This window comes from Myotis nattereri (assembly GCF_964212035.1).
Source record: "Myotis nattereri genome assembly, chromosome: 16".
Lineage (NCBI taxonomy): Eukaryota > Metazoa > Chordata > Mammalia > Chiroptera > Vespertilionidae > Myotis > Myotis nattereri.
The window spans coordinates 30,314,991-30,331,865 of NC_138091.1; the positions used below are offsets into that span (position 1 = coordinate 30,314,991).

The window sequence follows — 16,875 nt, forward strand, 5'->3', positions numbered from 1 at the left end:
ATGCAAACAGCCATCATCCCCTCACCCAGGCTGGCCAGGCACCCAAGCGGGAACCCCACCCTGATCCAGGACACCCTTCAGGGCAAACCAGCCTGCCCCCACCCGTGCACCAGGCTTCTATCCTATATATTAAAAGGGTAATATGCCTCCCAGCACCGGGATCAGCGTGACAGAGGGCAGTGACCAAACCCCCTGATCGCCCTGCGGCTCTGTGTGTGACGGGGGCATGGCCACAACTTCCCTATCTGCCCTGCTCTGTTCCTGACAGGGGGGATCTCCCCAACCCCCTGATCACCCTGCAGCTCTGTGTGTGACAGGGTGTGGCGCCTCAAACCCCCCCCCATAGGCCCTGCCCTGAGTGTGACAGTGGCAGCACCCCAACCCCCTGATCTGCCCTGCTCTGTGTGTGACAGGGGCAGCGCCCCAACTCCCCAATCGGCCCTGCTCTGAGCCCGACCAGGGGCTGTACCTAGGCCCGGGAGCGGGCCTAAGCCAGCAGGTCGTTATCTCCCGAGGGGTCCCAGACTGCAAGAGGGCACAGGCCGGGTTGAGGGACCTCCTATCCCCCCCCCCCCGAGTGCACAAATTTTTGTGCACCGGGCCTCTAGTCTATATATATAAAAAGCCAGTGGCTGTAATGCCATAACGCTGTAACAACCAAAGACCGATCACCAGAAGGGGCATGGAGTACCTCTCAGTCCCACAGGCTTTGATCACAGCAAGGTGGGCAGGTGGGGCGCGGGCAGGTGGGACGCAGGGGATGGGCGCTGGGTGGGTGGGGGCAGGGAGCGCAGCGTGGGTCCCCAGGTGGCGAGAGGAGGTGCTCCCACCACACAGGCAGAGGCTGGGGCGCATACAGCAGGTGGCAGGGGGAGGTGGCCTGCAGGAAAAGGGCATGAGCTGGGAAAGGAATTGAGGCAGAAGGTAAAAGCTGCTACCAAGGGAAAGAGCCAAACTGTTCAGAGCAGCCAATGGCTCAGGTACTCAACACTGGGGAGAGAGGAATAGGGACCAGCCAGGCACAGATGAGCTCAGGAGGCCCACGGCGGTGGCAGGGTCTGGGGTCCTGCTGGTGCGGCGGGTCTGGGGGCAGCATGGTGGAGGGAGTCACCAGCGCGGGTAGTGAGTCTGGGTCCCACGGCGTGGGGATCTGGGTCTCGCGCGATTTTGTGCGCTGGGCCTTTAGTATTAGTATATGACGTACTGCGAAATTCTCTCTGTGATATTGATTTTACCATTTTTGCATTGGTATACATTAGTTAGATGGGGCCTTAAGGGCCAACTTTGTCTCTTTATGTTGTTATTATGATGGCTGTATGGTAATAATGTGGATCTTACCTCTTATGCTCTACTCCGGGATGGTTTATAAAACACTGGGGTTCTTTGACAACTTTCCCAGTTGTTCTGGTATACTTCTTCCTTTCTTGAATCAATTTTGGCAGTTTCTATTTTTGATGAAAAGAGTCCATTTTTTTCCAGGTTTTAAAGTGCCTTTGTATAAATCTTTGCACATATTTCTTACAATTATTTCCATTTCTTTTTCCTCTATGGCTTTTTAAATTTTTATTTCTTCTCACTTTTCTCTGGATAAGTCTAGGTAGTAATTTACCTATTTTAGTTACTGTCCTTTTTCAAAGACTCTGATCATACATGCATCGTATTCTTTTTGTTTACACGTAATTTTTGCCTTTACTTTTATCGATTCCTATATTTTATTTTGCTTGGAAATTTTTGTTATTATTTTTCCACTTGTTTGTGTCAAACAATTAATTAAGTACTTATTCATTTACATATTTACAACTATTAATTTTGATTAAGTTAGTTCTAAAGACAGCTTTCTCTAGATCATACAGATTTTTTCATATTTGTATTTTTAAAATGTATCAAAGTTATGCATTTATATTATTTACAGGGTCAAATAATTACATAAGGCTTTATTATTGACACAGGAACTCCCTGTTCTTGGCATTTAGTTGGAGGTAGGTATAGAAATAGACAATAAGATCAACTTTAATACCTGGTATTTATACCTTCATCCATTATTTTCTACTTGATCTGCCATATGCTATTGAATTGCCTCGGAGAACACCAGGGAATGCTCAGTGGGCCTTTGTATGTGTAAGGGGCCCTATTCCTGCCTCAACCTTTTATTTCTCTTCTATATGGGGCTTCATCTAAAGATTAGATAAGAGCCCTAGCCGGTTTGGCTCAGTGAATAGAGCATTGGCCTGCAGACCAAAGGGTATCAGGTTTGATTCTGGTCAAGGGCATGTAAAAAAAAGGGGGGGGGTTAAAAAGAAAAGAAAAGTTTCAATAGCTTATAATGTTTGAAACTCATTAAACTTACATACATGTACAGTGTTTATATGGAAACCCAGAAGTAAAAGCACAATATGTATTTGAATTCAAGAAGACATCAGTGACAAACACATTATTATTTAATGTGATACTAATAAAGAAAAAAAACACATAGCTCAATAGATTATGATATATCATCGGTGTTAAGAGACATAGCAATATCAGAGATGCTAACATATGAAAATAATTACACAGTATCTTAAGGTAGACTAAAGATGGCATATGCTTTTTGAATATGTCTTAGAATTAAAGTCTTAGGCTTCCTTGACAATTCTGTGACTGTTCAAAGGTTAAGTGACCCTTGAAATATAAATTGAGGAAGAACTCCAGCGAAGTATCACTTGTTAACTGGGCATCTGAGTTCAGCCTGGAAAGTGACGTTGCAAACTTTTGTCCTCAGGGTTCTCATTCCGGATGGTCCAGACACCCCTGGCTTTGCTCAGTCCCCTTGGCAAGATCGCACATCCCTGAGCCGCAGTCGGAAAGGGGAGATGGGTCCTGTGTTTGGGGTTTGGAAATGTCATCTTGGCCCGATGAGCTCCTGCTGTTTCGTTTTCCCTCCCTGGACCACGTGTGTCACAGCTGGGACCTCCACCACATGGCCCCACAGGCTGCAGGGTGATGCGTCATGGGCCTCCCTCTCGCTCTTGGCGTGCATCTGCGGCTTTCCTGACGGTAGTCCAGACCTTCTTCAACGTTCCCATGCAGCAGCTCTGGTGAGCCCAGAGTGTGAGAGTGTAGAACCCGGAAGCCTGGGGGTTCAGCCCAAAGCAATCAATCATCCCTAACTCTAAAAACATGTACGGATCATTTCTAAAACACTGGATTGGATTCTTAATATACAGTCAGATTCTTGACAAAAAAACAAACAAACTTCTAAAGCAGAAGAAACAATTTAAGAACACCCTACAGTTGCTAGCCTTTCTCTAGGGCCTTCGATTTGTCAGGATCAGTGGGCTGATAGTATTGGCCTATGGGGGCCTTGAGACGCTTGGCATAAAGGGTATTTGATGGGCATAGAAGATGCTTCTAATACTTCCACTCAGAATTGCCCTACTAGTAGAGGCTTCTCTTTATCTTAAATATTTATACAAATTAAGTATTTAATTTTGTGTTTTTGGATATAAAGACAGTATTTTTCTAAAAATCTTTCCGTAGAATGGCCCTAGGAAGACGTGGCACATGGATACTTTCTCACTCTGAGTGACCCCCACACCACTTCATGGTCAAATTCTCCAGTTGGAGAATCGTGGATAAAGGAACCTGGGAGAACCTGGGTCCAAGTGCTAGGTCTGTCATTTCTAAATTATATGCTCTTGGGAAGTTGTTTAAATTCCACAATTTTCAGTTTCTTTCTCTATAAAAGGGGCATTAAAAACACCAAACTCACGTGAATATGAGGAAGATAAAATGATATATTTAGGTTGCCTGTCACAGTCCTGAGGATGTGATAAGTGCTCAATAACAGTTGCGACTTTCTTTTCACTCTGTTTCCTCTCTTTCTAAAGAAATTACTTCTCCCTGCCCCCTGTCACCCCCAGTTTCAGCTTAGAAAAAGAGGAGTAGATGGGGTGCAGGTACTTCTCATTCATCCCCCTGTGAACTCTGCCATTTCATAGCACCCTAAAAGGAGAACTGTCTGACCTTATCTTAAAAATCTCCTAAAAGCAAATGGCCCTGATTTGGCAACTCATTTTAGCTCACATTTTTTTTTTAAAGTATGTTTTTATTGATTTTTAGAGAGAGAGGAAAGGAGAGGAATAGAGAGAGAAACATCGATGAGAAACGTCATTAATCAGCTGCCTCCTGCATGCCCCCTACTGGGGATCAAGCCCCAAACCGGGCATGTGTCCTGACCGGGAATCAAACTGGTGACCTCTTGGTTTCTGGGTCAATACTCAATAGGCCAGGCCACACAGAATTTGTTCTTTTGCCCATTTGTTTATTCATAATAAACATACATTAAACCCATGCTGTGCCAGGCACTGTGCTAGGTCTCAGAAACATGAAAAGATACCTGACATAATTCCCCTCCTTAAGATACTCATAATACCACAGGGGAAATCTGCAAGTACACCATTGCCATGCCAAGGAATTAGAGCCATGATAAAAATGCCCTCCGACTCTTATAATCACTAGGATGGGCCCCTTTCAAGAGTTGGGAGCAGTTGGTTGGCACGGAAGGAGTATTGGAAACACTTCCCAGAAGAGGGGAAACCTGGCCTAAGACCTGAGAAGCAAAGGTGACAGGGGTTTTGAAGGTTCATTTCAGGCAAAACCTCACAGGGAAGTGAAAGTGGTTCAGTGAGACTCAGCATAGAGATCATGAGGAATGGTGAAGACAGCGAGAGGGTAGACAACAAACACATTTATTCTCCAGCCCTGCTCCTGTGAAAGGAAATATGGAGATCTGAGGGCAGAGAAAGCAGGCAGGTTACGGCCACAATCCAGGGGAGCTCTGGCGAAAGTCTAAGCCAATGGCCAGAGCAGAATGGGAAGTCAGGATTAAGACATAAAGGAGGCAGAACCTTTAAACTAGCGACATCCAGCTGACCGGGTCACATAGAAGCGTGTCTCTCGTCCTTAATCTCCACTTCCCACATAGCGTTCAGGGCCCTTGGTATTTTATCACTTCAGGGTGATGCTGGACAAGGAGGCAATAGAACGGTTGGTGGAGAAATTTGGCCTTTTAAATCTGATAATGACAAGAAAAGCGTACTTTTCTTAGGATATCAATAAAAGACGATTGCTGAGTTAAATGATGAAAAAATAATATTTCCAATCATTTTATTTTTTTCAGTTGTTAATTAATTATATGACGTCAATATAATATCTTTCGGTTGATTAAAGAAATATGCATAATAATAATGTATTAAAGTTCATTGTAAACTGTAGGGTGCTTTGATTTTTATTTATTTATTTAGTAAACCTTTATTGTTGACAGAATTAGGGTGCTTTTATACACTCGCTTGTTTGAATCTCCCAATGGCCTTGAGATACACATTTATCCTCATTTTATAAGGCAAGTAAACTGAGGCACAGATGTTAATCTTAGCACCTCAGAGCCAAGCTGGAAACTGGTCTAAGATTGGTACAATTCTAATGCCACACTGCCTCCCTTGATGATCAAGATTCCTTCTCCTTTGGGGAAGTTGTCAGGGACTCTGGGTTATAGCAGGGACCTGCAAGAGGAGACAAGAATACGTGTTGGTTCCTGCAACTTTCTCCCTGACCTCCTCTAGACAAATCATTTGGCATGCAATTGGAGGGGTGGGGGTTTATTTCATTTTCCTGGATGTTTCTTTAAGGATGTTAAGAGGAACCAGCCAATACTAATCTCAAACAGGATATCCTTTGGGGAAAACACTCCACACTAAATACAAACAAGATGTTTCAGACTGAAGGATCGCAGCCACTGACGGATCCTTTAACTTACTTCGTGTGTGTGTGTGTGTGTGTGTGTAGTTAGTTTCAGAGTATCCCTTGGACCTTGACTGGACAACCTACTAGGGATCTGTGTAAGTCCTTCTGGCCACCCTGTGTAAATCTTGGTGAATCTTTATTTTATTTAAAAAAATATATTTTTATTGATTTCAGAGAGGAAGGGAGAGGGAGAGAGAGAAACATCAATGATGAGAGAGAATTATTGATCGGCTGCCTCCTGCACACCCCACACTGGGGATTGAGCCCACAACCTGAGCATATGCCCTGATCAGGAATGGAACTGTGACCTCCTGGTTCATAGGTCGGTGCTCAAGCACTGGTTAGGCAGTGCATCTTTATTTAGAGTTCTCCCTCCTTCTACACAAGTTTGTTTCCGCACATGTTATTTTTTTATGTGCTGAGCTCCCTCCCTCTCTCGGCCTCTCTCTCAATGACCTTGCTCCTGCAGTACTCCAGTCCATTAAGAACACTTAAAAGCAAAGAGGACCAATGAGCTCGTTCCTCCTAAGTTCAGGCCGGACCACCCACAGTGAAGCATGTGGGCCAGGACGAAGTTTGCACTGAGGACACATCTTCGGCAGGTTTTGCTGTCCTCCGGCTTCAGCTTTTGCTCTCCACCATCTCTTGGGTCATGGGAAGTAGGAATCTATTTCTGTAATCTTCTTACCGAGGTTCCATCGGGAGTGACACTCCAAGTCCCCTGAGCCTCTGTCACATTTGGGTTTGAACATCCCTTTCCTGCCTACCAAGGGTTCTTCTGAGTACCCCATTGTTATAGTCACGCTCACCACCCCTTCGAGGGATTTAATGGCTAAATCAGATCCTTTCTTCATGGCAAGTCTCAAGGCGGGACCCCAGCCCTTATCTCAGCAACTGATCTTTCCCACTGCAGACCTGGTGCCAGTGTGTCCCAGAGCCCTCTCAGCCCCTAGAGAACACTTCAGAATAAACAAATTGAAATACCAAGAGGATATTTACAGCCACTGACCAAGCTCCCAGTTTCCTTGGCTGGCCCTGTAGACAATGCACTCCTGCATCAGCCTTCAATTGTACTGTCAGAAATTGTTGCGGGACCAAGATTGAGAAAATATTATGCTAAGCCAGTCAATAGGCAAACAAAACACTGTCTACCATTTCTTCAGAGGACCTTGGGCTGTTTGTTTGCTTTCACAATGATATCTCAATCATCAAGAATTCTGGGCCTCTCTGGCTTAAACATCCTGATCTATTTCCCAGGGACTCAAGGGAAGCTGGCTTTGGGGCAGGGAGAGCCCCATGGCACTGAACAGCTTGTAGTTTCCTCATGTCAGTGGACAAAGCTCTCCTCAGCAGGCATCCATCCACTCAGCCCCACTGTGCAAACTCATAAAACTCATATTCAGCAATTCCCAATGGAAGCATCTCCTATGCCTGTCTAATACCCTTCATGCCAAGAGTCTCAAGGCCCCCGATGGGTCAATACTATCAACCCACTGAAGCTGACAAACTGAAGCTTCTAGATTTTGTTTTTTGGCCCTGGAGAGGAAGGCAATCATCTGTAGGGTGTTCCTCAATTAATTCTTCTGCTTTAGAAGAAAATTCTTTTTAGAGTCTAACCAGGTATTCAGAATCCAACCCAGTGTTTTAGAATCTGATCCATAATAGGAATCCATCAAATTCTTCTTGTTCCCTCTTCTTCCCAGTTATGTCCATCACTCCCCACGCCCACCCCAACTTCATATGCCTGCCTTTGCTGCTTTGCATTTGTTTATTGAACCTAGAATGCCATTCTCTTATCCACCTTGCAAAAGCCTACCCATCTATTCAGGTTTGATTTAAAGGTGTCCCATTCAGTCCATTCATCAGTATGTGACCTACACAGCCCTGAGCCTCCTCCCATCTCTCTACATTTTCCTCATCTTCTTTATACCACCACCTTCCTGATATCCAGCGCTTTCCCCTATGGTTGGGACTAGGGTGAGGCAAAATGTCTAGGGTGCAAAATGCAAGATGGCACTCACTCCCAGAATTGTGCACATCATTTCTGAGCCCAGGCACCTCACTTACCTTACCCTAGTCCCCTTCTCCCTTTAAACAAATTCTTTCTCAGAAAAATTGCTATCAGTCATGTAGCCCTATATGTATTGCTTTACATTCAGATAACATATTTAGACTACTCTCTCTTGATTTTTCAACTTACTAGTAAGATATTAGCTAATGGCCTGGCCAGTGTGACTCAGTAGCTGAGTAATAATCCATGAACCAAGAGGTCGTAGATTTGATTCCCAGCCAGGGCACATGCCTGGGTTTCAGGCTCAATCCCCAGTAGGGGGCATGCAGGAGGCAGCTGATTGATGTTTCTCTCTCATCAATGTTTCTATCTCTCTCCCTCTCCCTTCATCTCTTTCTAAAATCAATAAAAGCATATTTTAAAAAAAGATATTAGCTAGTGATTTCTTACCATGGCAGAAGACCTGTTCATCGCTCTTGAATTGCCCTCCATTCTTTCTCACATTCTTACAGTACCAGGACATTGCAATTTCGCAATGTTGGGTTCAATAATCTGTGTTTACATTATTATGACCATGTAAACATTATCATAGTGAAGTCTGTAGACTGTAGTATTTACATTTCTTTTCTCTACAACTTTTTGCTTTTCTTAGGATGGGTGGCTTCTTTAACATTTTATTGTTGCATAATTATTCATTTACCATCACTCATTGAAACCTAAATCATTGTTCAGAACTGCAAAACTCCTTTCAACATGGGCAAACCACCAGGGAATGTATTGATTCTATCCATCCCTGTCCTCCTCCAACCCCCCATTCTTCAAACTGGATTGCTGGCTCTACTTGCAGGGGCCTGCTGCTCAGCCAGCACAGAGGAATTTCCCTTCACCTGCCCCTGGGAATTCCCGCACCTCTCTGTGCTAGACCCCTGCTTCCTGAAGCCCAGGCCTCATTTATCTTGACTTGCTCTTCTCTGGCAGAACAAGTCTTTTAGAACTTGCAAGTAAAAATTATGTCTTTATTCTCCTCTTACAATTGATTAATAGTTTCATTGAGCATAGAATTCTGGGTTTAACCCTCGCCCCCGGCCCCTGCACCGCCCCCTCCCCCCCCTCCCCCCCATAGCTTCGAAGCATTTCTTTATTACCTTCTACCATAGCTTCCAGCACTGCAGATAAGAACAATTGATCTCTGATATTTCTATTGGCTCCCTCACCTCCTCTCCTTTCCTTCTCTTTAGAAGTTTTTAGGATTATCTCTTTATCTCTAGTATTCTGACATTTTATGATAATGTGCCTCAGAATAGCAATTTTTTAATACATTGTGTTGGGCACTCAGTATTTTCTTTTGCTTTTGGTTTAAATCTAGAGACCCAGTCCTGGGAATTTTTCTTGTATTATTATTTTGAAAGTTTCCTTCCTTCTATTGTTTTCTCTCTTTTTCCTCATCTCTATTTCTAAAATTCTTATCAGTTAAATGTTCCAGTTATCTATTGACATATAATAAACCATCTCAGAACTAAGTGGCTATGACAATAGCAATAATTTACTTTGCTCACACATCTATCATTCGGGCGGGGCTCGCTGGGGGCAGGGAATGGCTTCGTTTCTGCTTTCTGTGGCATCACTAAAGCTTCTGCAATGGGACTAGAGGCCCCACTTTCAAGATGGTTCAGTCACAGGGCTGGCAAGTTGGTGGTAAGCTGTTGATGGGGTCCTTGGTGCCTTTTCACATGGGACTTTCCACAAGGCTGCTTGAGCTTCCTTAGAGTATGGTGACTCGGTTCTAGAGTAGTAGTATAGGGGGCCTGCATGGAAGTTGCACGTCTTCTTTTGACCGCACCTTGGAAGTTCCAGAATATCACATCTCTGACATTCTATTTATCAAGTAAGTAACAAGTCCAAGCTCTCTGTCAAGAGGAGGACATTTGGACTCTATCGCTCAACTGGAAGAATAGCAAAGAATTTTTAGCCATCTTTAATCTGTCAAAGCACCCACTCTTCTAGTATTCATATATTTCTCTCTTATTTTTTCATTTCTGACTTTTCCCCTAGATTATAGAAGATGATCTCAACTTTATTTTCCAGGCCTTCAAATGACTTTTAACAACAACAATTCTTTTTTTATTACATTGATCTATTTCCATGAACTTTTCTCTGAACTCATTGGTTCTTGCTCTGTGGGTACAATATTTTTTCTCATCTTATAAGGATAGAAATTATAGTTTTCTTCTGAAATTGCTCCTTTCTTCTTCAGTTTACTTGTGTTTTTTAAAAATATATTTTTTCTTTATTTCAGAGAGGAAGGGAGAGGGAGAGAGAGATAGAAACATCAATGATGAGAGAGAATCATTGATCAGCTGCCTCTTGCACACACCTTACTGGGGATAGAGACCGCAACCCAGGCCTGTGCCCTGACTGGGAATGGAACCATGACCTCCTGGTTCATGGGTTGACACTCAACCACTGAGCCATGCCAGCTGGGCCAGTTTACTTGTTTTGATCTCTGTGTTTCAGGTGAGCAAGTTTCCTTCTGGCATTTGTTGATTAAGTAAAGTACTTACAGCGGTTCTCAACCTGTGGGTAGTGACCCCTTTGGCGGTCGAACGACCCTTTCACGGGGGTCGCCTAGGACCATCCTGCAGATCAGATATTTACATTATGATTCATAACAGTAGCAACATTACAGTTATGAAGTAGCAACGAAAATAATTTCATGGTTGGGTCACAACATGAGGAACTGTATTTAAAGGGCCAGAAGGTTGAGAACCACTGAGCTAACAGGAAACTCTGGCTGCAGAGAGAGTGTTGGACATTAGGCATAATTATTGGGTGATCAAACCTGGGACAGCTTTTTCATTAGATGAAATGTCAGTATCGTAGGTATTTCCCTCCCCCCTCCCCCCGGGGCCTATGGAGAAGAATTACCGAAATCTTGCCCAGAAATGTAAGACCGTCTGGTCTGGGAGCAGTAAAAGGGAGGTAATGTTCATAACACTCAGAATGTAAACATGTATTGTCATAGCCTTATTGGCAGGATGGCAATTTCCCCTGCTCCTGTGTGCACCTGATGTCCCCATTCAGAGCCTGTGTGGTTCACTTCTTCAGCGACCACGCCTCCAATTTTCAGGCTTGGCCGGAAAGAACTCTCTTGGTTGCCCAGGAGGAAGGAGGGGATGGGGAGCCTACTGCTCCATATACAGCTGTCAGCCCATCTGTGTTCAGTCTTGCCCCTCAACTCTGCTCTCAGAGGATCTGGTGTCTCAAATTCCTGAGCCTTTTCGGAACCTCATGATCCCAAATCACCTTGCTTTATTTGGAAAGTAAGGAACCTTTCCACTGCAGGCCTTCCTATCCCTGCGTAAGAAGGTACGTGTGTCCTCTTATACCCCCGGCTTTGAATACAAGGCTCTGATTGCTTTGGACACCTGATTAGCAGAATCTAGGCTACACCCTGGATGAATTAACTCTAAATACTTGTAAACCTGTGAACACTGCATTTATGTAGTTTCTCCAGCTTCCCAGCTTCTCAGAATAAGAAAGTCAAAGGCAGGGGTGGCTGTGGATTTGGGGAACAAATTGTAAACATGTAGCAATGCTCTTTCTCACTGTCTCGGAGAGAAGTCAAGAATTCCTGTGCTTGTGTGGGAACGAAATCAATGCAGACTGTGCAGTACACTGAGGTTCAAGCCGGTGAGGTTTCCAACGTGTGGTCTCTGGATGAGCAACATCAGTGTCACCTGGGAGCTTGTTAGAAATGTCAATTTTCAGGCCATAGCCCAGGGCTACTGAATCAGGAGCTCCAGGGAAAGTATCCAAAGAGTGTAACTCACTCACCAGGTGATTCGGATGCCCAATAAAATGGGAAAATCACGACGCCCAGCCGGCGTCTGCCCCTGGAACCAGAGCCATTATGGCAACTTCTGTCCCCAGGACAGCCCGAAGTCAAGAGAGGAAGAAAGAAAGGCAGAGGTGAGGGAAAGGGGAGCTGGGGGTAGCCTCACGGTGCACCTCTGCTCAGACAGATGAGGAACCAGCACTACCTCGGCCACTGAAGCATCATGTTTTCTGCTTTGATGAGCTCACTTCCAGTAAGGGGCTGTGGCTGAGGGCGAGGGCTGGGAAGGACACCTCATTTGTAGCACTTGTTGATTTTTCATGGTGTAAATTTTGCCCCCCTACCCCCACCCTTACCCCGTGTCCGATATCAAGCCAACAATGTGTTTGTGACTGAATATGAGGTTGGAAAGAGATGCTACCAACTGGCTCTCATGAGCTGGTTTGAGCTGCTGTGTGGCTTCTTACACCAAAGGGAAAAGAAGCCGCCTTCTCTCCAGCTCTCCCCCACGCGCCAGCAGTCTGATCTTTGCTTAGCTGAACACACACGGACAGCATTTTTGTTGCGTGTAGTAAAGACTAGTTTTCCTAGTTACACTCTTGGTTTGGCTCTTTATGGACCGAGTTTTCCCCGGAGAATGCAGTGTGATAGTGGGGTGTGGATTAGGAGCAATCTGGACTTGGAGTTAACTCATCTAGGGTCTAGCCTAGAATCTGCTCTTTACTAGTTGTGTGACCTTGGTCAAGTCACTTCTCCTTTCTGTCTCCGACAATAGCAGAGGACACCTAGATCCGGGGATGGCAGCGTTCTGTAGTTTAAAAACGTAACAGGATGACCATGTTCTTAGCACCTCACTTTATGCAATCCCTTCTCTGTTTTACAAAGAGCCCCACCCGGTAATCAGCGCAGCAAGCAAGCAATTGTGCAGGGCCCGTGGCTGCTGGGATTTATCACTAGGCCTCGAGGTCCTAGATGTCCTATGTGGTTTTCAGACCCACAAGAAACACAAACACATAAAGGACTGAAACCCCCAGAGTGACTGTCAGCAAATAAGAAAGGCTTGGAGGGTTTTTACGCTGTGCCTGCTGGGGAGTCAGGCACCCCCTGTTCGGATGCAGATGAGGCGGTTAGGGACTCCTAAGTTCTCTTCCTAGCTCCTCAGTTCTCTTTTTGGCACTTATGATTTCCTAGCTGGTCCCCATTCCGAGCAGAAGAAACCTGGCACCCTTAACTCCCAATCCTTCCAATCGGTTGTGGCACTGGCCACCTGGGTAAGCTTTCTGAGCTCCAGCCTCCTCATCTACAAAACCGTAGTACCGAATTGTTGTACCTGTTAAATGGGATGAGAACCAGGCCCAAAGCCCTATTGTAGCTGCGATTCTTATTTCTGCCCCTGCCGTTATGCCAAAACGATGCCTGTGTCCACTCCATAAGTATTTGTGGAATTACGGATGACTGGGTGCAGCCTGTTTAGTCCTGTCTTCTGTCCTGTTTCCATTGTCCTTCTCTGACGTTCGCATGGGCTCCTTAGGAAGGGGCTGCAGGCCGCCAGGACCTGAAGGGCTGTGTGAGCTACCTCCAGCGTTCCCTGCCACCCCGCTTCCAGCCCAGCGTTTCTAGAGCTGCAGAGGTACATACATCTCGGCAGCCCGTCTGGCCAGCACTTGCTTGTCCGATCTTACAAAGTTGGTCATGGCTTGTTTGAGCAAACGGAAGTCTTTTCTTGACCACAGCATAGTCTGTTTCCTCACTTTCTTCCTCGGGTGCATTTCATGATTTCCTATAAAGATTGAGGAGTCACCTACCTTCTGTCTTCTGTGGCGCTGTCTTGCCTGATGCACCGTATGTCCTATTCTAACCAGACACCTATCAACTGCTTCCAATGAGTGTATCCGGGAGTCAGCAAACTTTCTTAAAGAGCCAGACAGTAAATATTTCAGACTTTCACGTCATGTGGTCTCTGTTGCAACTACTAAACTCGGCAAAAGCAGCCATAGGCAATGGTCATGGTTATGTTATAATAAAGTTTTATTTGCAAAATTTGTATGGTGAATTATATTTGGTTTGCCGGTCTTAGTTTTCCAACTTTTGTTATGTACTACTACCTAATTTTTAATTGAAAAATTTTTTTTCTTTAAAATTTATTCCTAATCCTCCATGTTTTATCAAGTTGGCCCATGTCTCCAATTTTTTCCTTGTCACTAAAAATCTAATAGATTGCTTGGGAGTCTCACTAAAAATCTAATAGATTGCTTGGGAGTCTCATGGTGCTTACAGTAGGGTCAGGAGAACTACACTTCGCGCTCTCTTCTCCTGGCTGATAAGTTGATTGTATTATTCAATATTGGAGATGAACAACTGCCCCACACAAGGATGGCTCCATCCTGGTCCCAGCCATGTGGATGCAGTTTGAGTATAAACTGTGTTCCTCCACTGAGATCAGAATAGTGTAAACACAATTATGTGTGAATCTTTAGGCAGACTTCTGGGGTTCAAGACCCAGTTCTGCTACTTGCTAGCCACACAATGTTGGCAAATTATGTAGTACTTGAGCCTCAGTTTCCTCCCATAAAATGAGACTGGTAATAAGTTGGGTTGTTGTGAAAATACTATGAAGTAATATATGTAAAGTATCTGGTACTTAGTAGGAACTCACTTGATATTAACTATTTCTACTCAGAAATGTTTGGCCATATAGATGACTTAGGTGGGACAGACTTCCTCAAGAGGCCTATTTTTATGGATCAAGTCAGTGGGAAAATGTTTGTGTGGGATCCTGGGGACAGAGTGTGGTGGGTGGCATGGGGTGGGGTGGACAGTATAGAACCTTGTTGCTCAAAGTGTGGTCCATGGACCAGCAGCTCCAGTTTATTCACTGTAAAAACAGTTTTCATTATTCATTTGTATAGATGAGACATGAAACCCAAGTCTAGAACAAAGAGAGTTGCTTTTAAGAAACACAAACAAAAGAGTTTGTGATGTAATTTTAATTAAATGCCTCCAGAGAAATTTTGAGTCAGTCAAGAAATCTATCTGAGACATCTTTCTATTTTTAGCAACTAGTATGAATTTATTATTTTATTTTCCAGTTACAGTTATATTCGATATTATTTTATGAGTAGTTTTAAGTATGTAGCATAGTGATCAGACAATCACACTTTGCAAAGGGGTCGCCCCAATATTTCTAATACCCATCTGGTACCATACATAGTTATTACAGAATTATTGACTGTATTCCCTGTGCTATAGCTTACATCCCTGCAACTATTCCGTATCTACCAATTTGTACTTTTTAATCCCTTCACCATTTCATACAAACCCCTACGCCTCCGCCTCTCTGGCAACTGAATCTTTCTTGATTCCTTAGTTTGACCACTGTAGCTCTGACCTCTGAGGAGAGTTAATAGGGTAGATGATATCTGATTCTTTCTCTTTGGGTCACAGGTGCTCTAGAAGAAGACAACTGCCATATGGTGAAGATACTCGAGCAGTCGTTCAAAGAGCCTTTTGTGCAGACAACTGAGGTCCCCCACCGATACCCAGCACCAATTGGCCGGCCATGCGAGTAAACCCCCTTGAAAGTGAGTCCTGTAGCCTCATTTGAGCTTTCTAGTGACTGAAGCCTGCCCTGTGATAATATGATTGGAGTATACTTTACATAATTGAACAATTCTCCATCTCACTCCCAGCCCTGGGCAGCCACCAACCTAACCATGCCTCTATAAATTTGCCTTCTCTGGACATTTACTATAAATAGAGTCATTCATATAATGCTTTTGAGGTTCATCCATGTCATGTGATGTATCAGGAGTTTGTTCCATGTTCTTTGCTGCATAGTATTCCATCAAATGGGTGTGAAACATTTTGTTTTGCTGGTTGTTGGGTATTTGGGTTGTCTCCAGTTTGGGGCTGTAGTGACTAAAGCTTCTATGAATATTCATATGTAAAGTCTTTGTGTGTACATGTGTTTTCTATTCTCTTGGGTATAGACCAGGGGTCCTCAAACTATGGCCCGCGGGCCACATGCGGCCCGCCGAAAACATTTATCCGGCCCGCCGGGTGTTTTTGCCGCCGCTGCCTGTCCTGCTTAGCAGCCAACTCGTCCCGGGCCCACCGTACGCATGTGTGGAATGTCTGAGGGACAGTGAACTGGCCCCCTGTTTAAAAAGTTTGAGGACCTCTGGTATAGACTTTTGAGTGAAATTGCATATGATAACTACGTTTATCTGTTTGAAGAACTGCCAAGCTGTTTTCCACAGTGGCTGCATCGTGACATTCCCACCAGCAATGTCTGAATGTTCCTGTTTCTCCATATTCTCGCCAGTATTTGTTATTGTCTGTTATTTATGATAGGTATTTCAGTGAGTTGAAATGGTATTAATTTATATTACTCCTATGACTAATGACATTGAGTGTCTTTTCCTGTGTGTAGTAGCCATTTGTATATCTTCTTTGGTGAAACATCTACTCATATCTTTTGATCTGTTTTATAATTGGGTTGTTTGTCTTTCTGAGTTCCAAGTATTCTTTATAAATTCTTAATGCAAGTTCTTTATCCTTAGGTATTTTGCAAGTATTTTCTCTCAGCCTGTTGCTTGATTCCTCATTTTCATTGTTTTTCAAAGTGCTAAAGGTTTGAATTTTGATGAGATCCAATGTATTCTTGTTTTCCTTTTAAGGCTCATTTGTTTGATGCCATATCTACAAAATTTTTGCTTTACTCAAGGTCTTAAAGATTTCCTCCAATATTTTCTTCTAAGTGTCTTATTGCTTTAGCTCTTATGCTTATGTCTAAAATCTATGTTGAGTTCACTTTCATGTGTTATGTGAGGCGAGGGTCTGAATTCAATTTTCTCAGCATCATTTCTTGAACAGGCTACCCTTTCCACAATGAACTGCCCTGCACCTTTGTCAAAGATCAATTGGCTGTAAATCTAAGGATTTACTTATGATCTAGCATCACACTGACCTTGATAACTAGAGCTTTAGAGTATGCTTTGAAATTGGGATGTGCAATTCCTGCAACTTTGCTCTTTTTCAAATTGTTTTGTCTACCTGGAAATGCCAAACATCTAGAATCAATTTTAGGATCTGCTTGTCAACCTGCTCAATAGTTTGACAGCAATCTCCTGGGAGACTCTGAGCCAGAACTGGCCAGCTAAGCCGGTTCTGAACCCCTGACCCACAGAAATTGTTGGGGATGATAACAATGCATGTTGGTTCTGGGTTCAAGCCACAAATGTTTGGG

The 16,875-nt window shown here is 44.0% G+C and overlaps 1 protein-coding gene across 1 annotated transcript in view; it reads left to right on the plus strand.

Moving 5' to 3' along the window:
- Window positions 1–15,071: 15,071 nt before the first annotated feature.
- Window positions 15,072–16,875, plus strand: part of PCTP (phosphatidylcholine transfer protein) — a 114,064-nt gene continuing 112,260 nt past the window's right edge. Inside the window, exon 1 of the mRNA XM_081110812.1 lies at window positions 15,072–15,208. The gene's annotated coding sequence lies outside the window, so the exon portion shown is untranslated. The remainder of the gene's footprint in view (window positions 15,209–16,875) is intronic.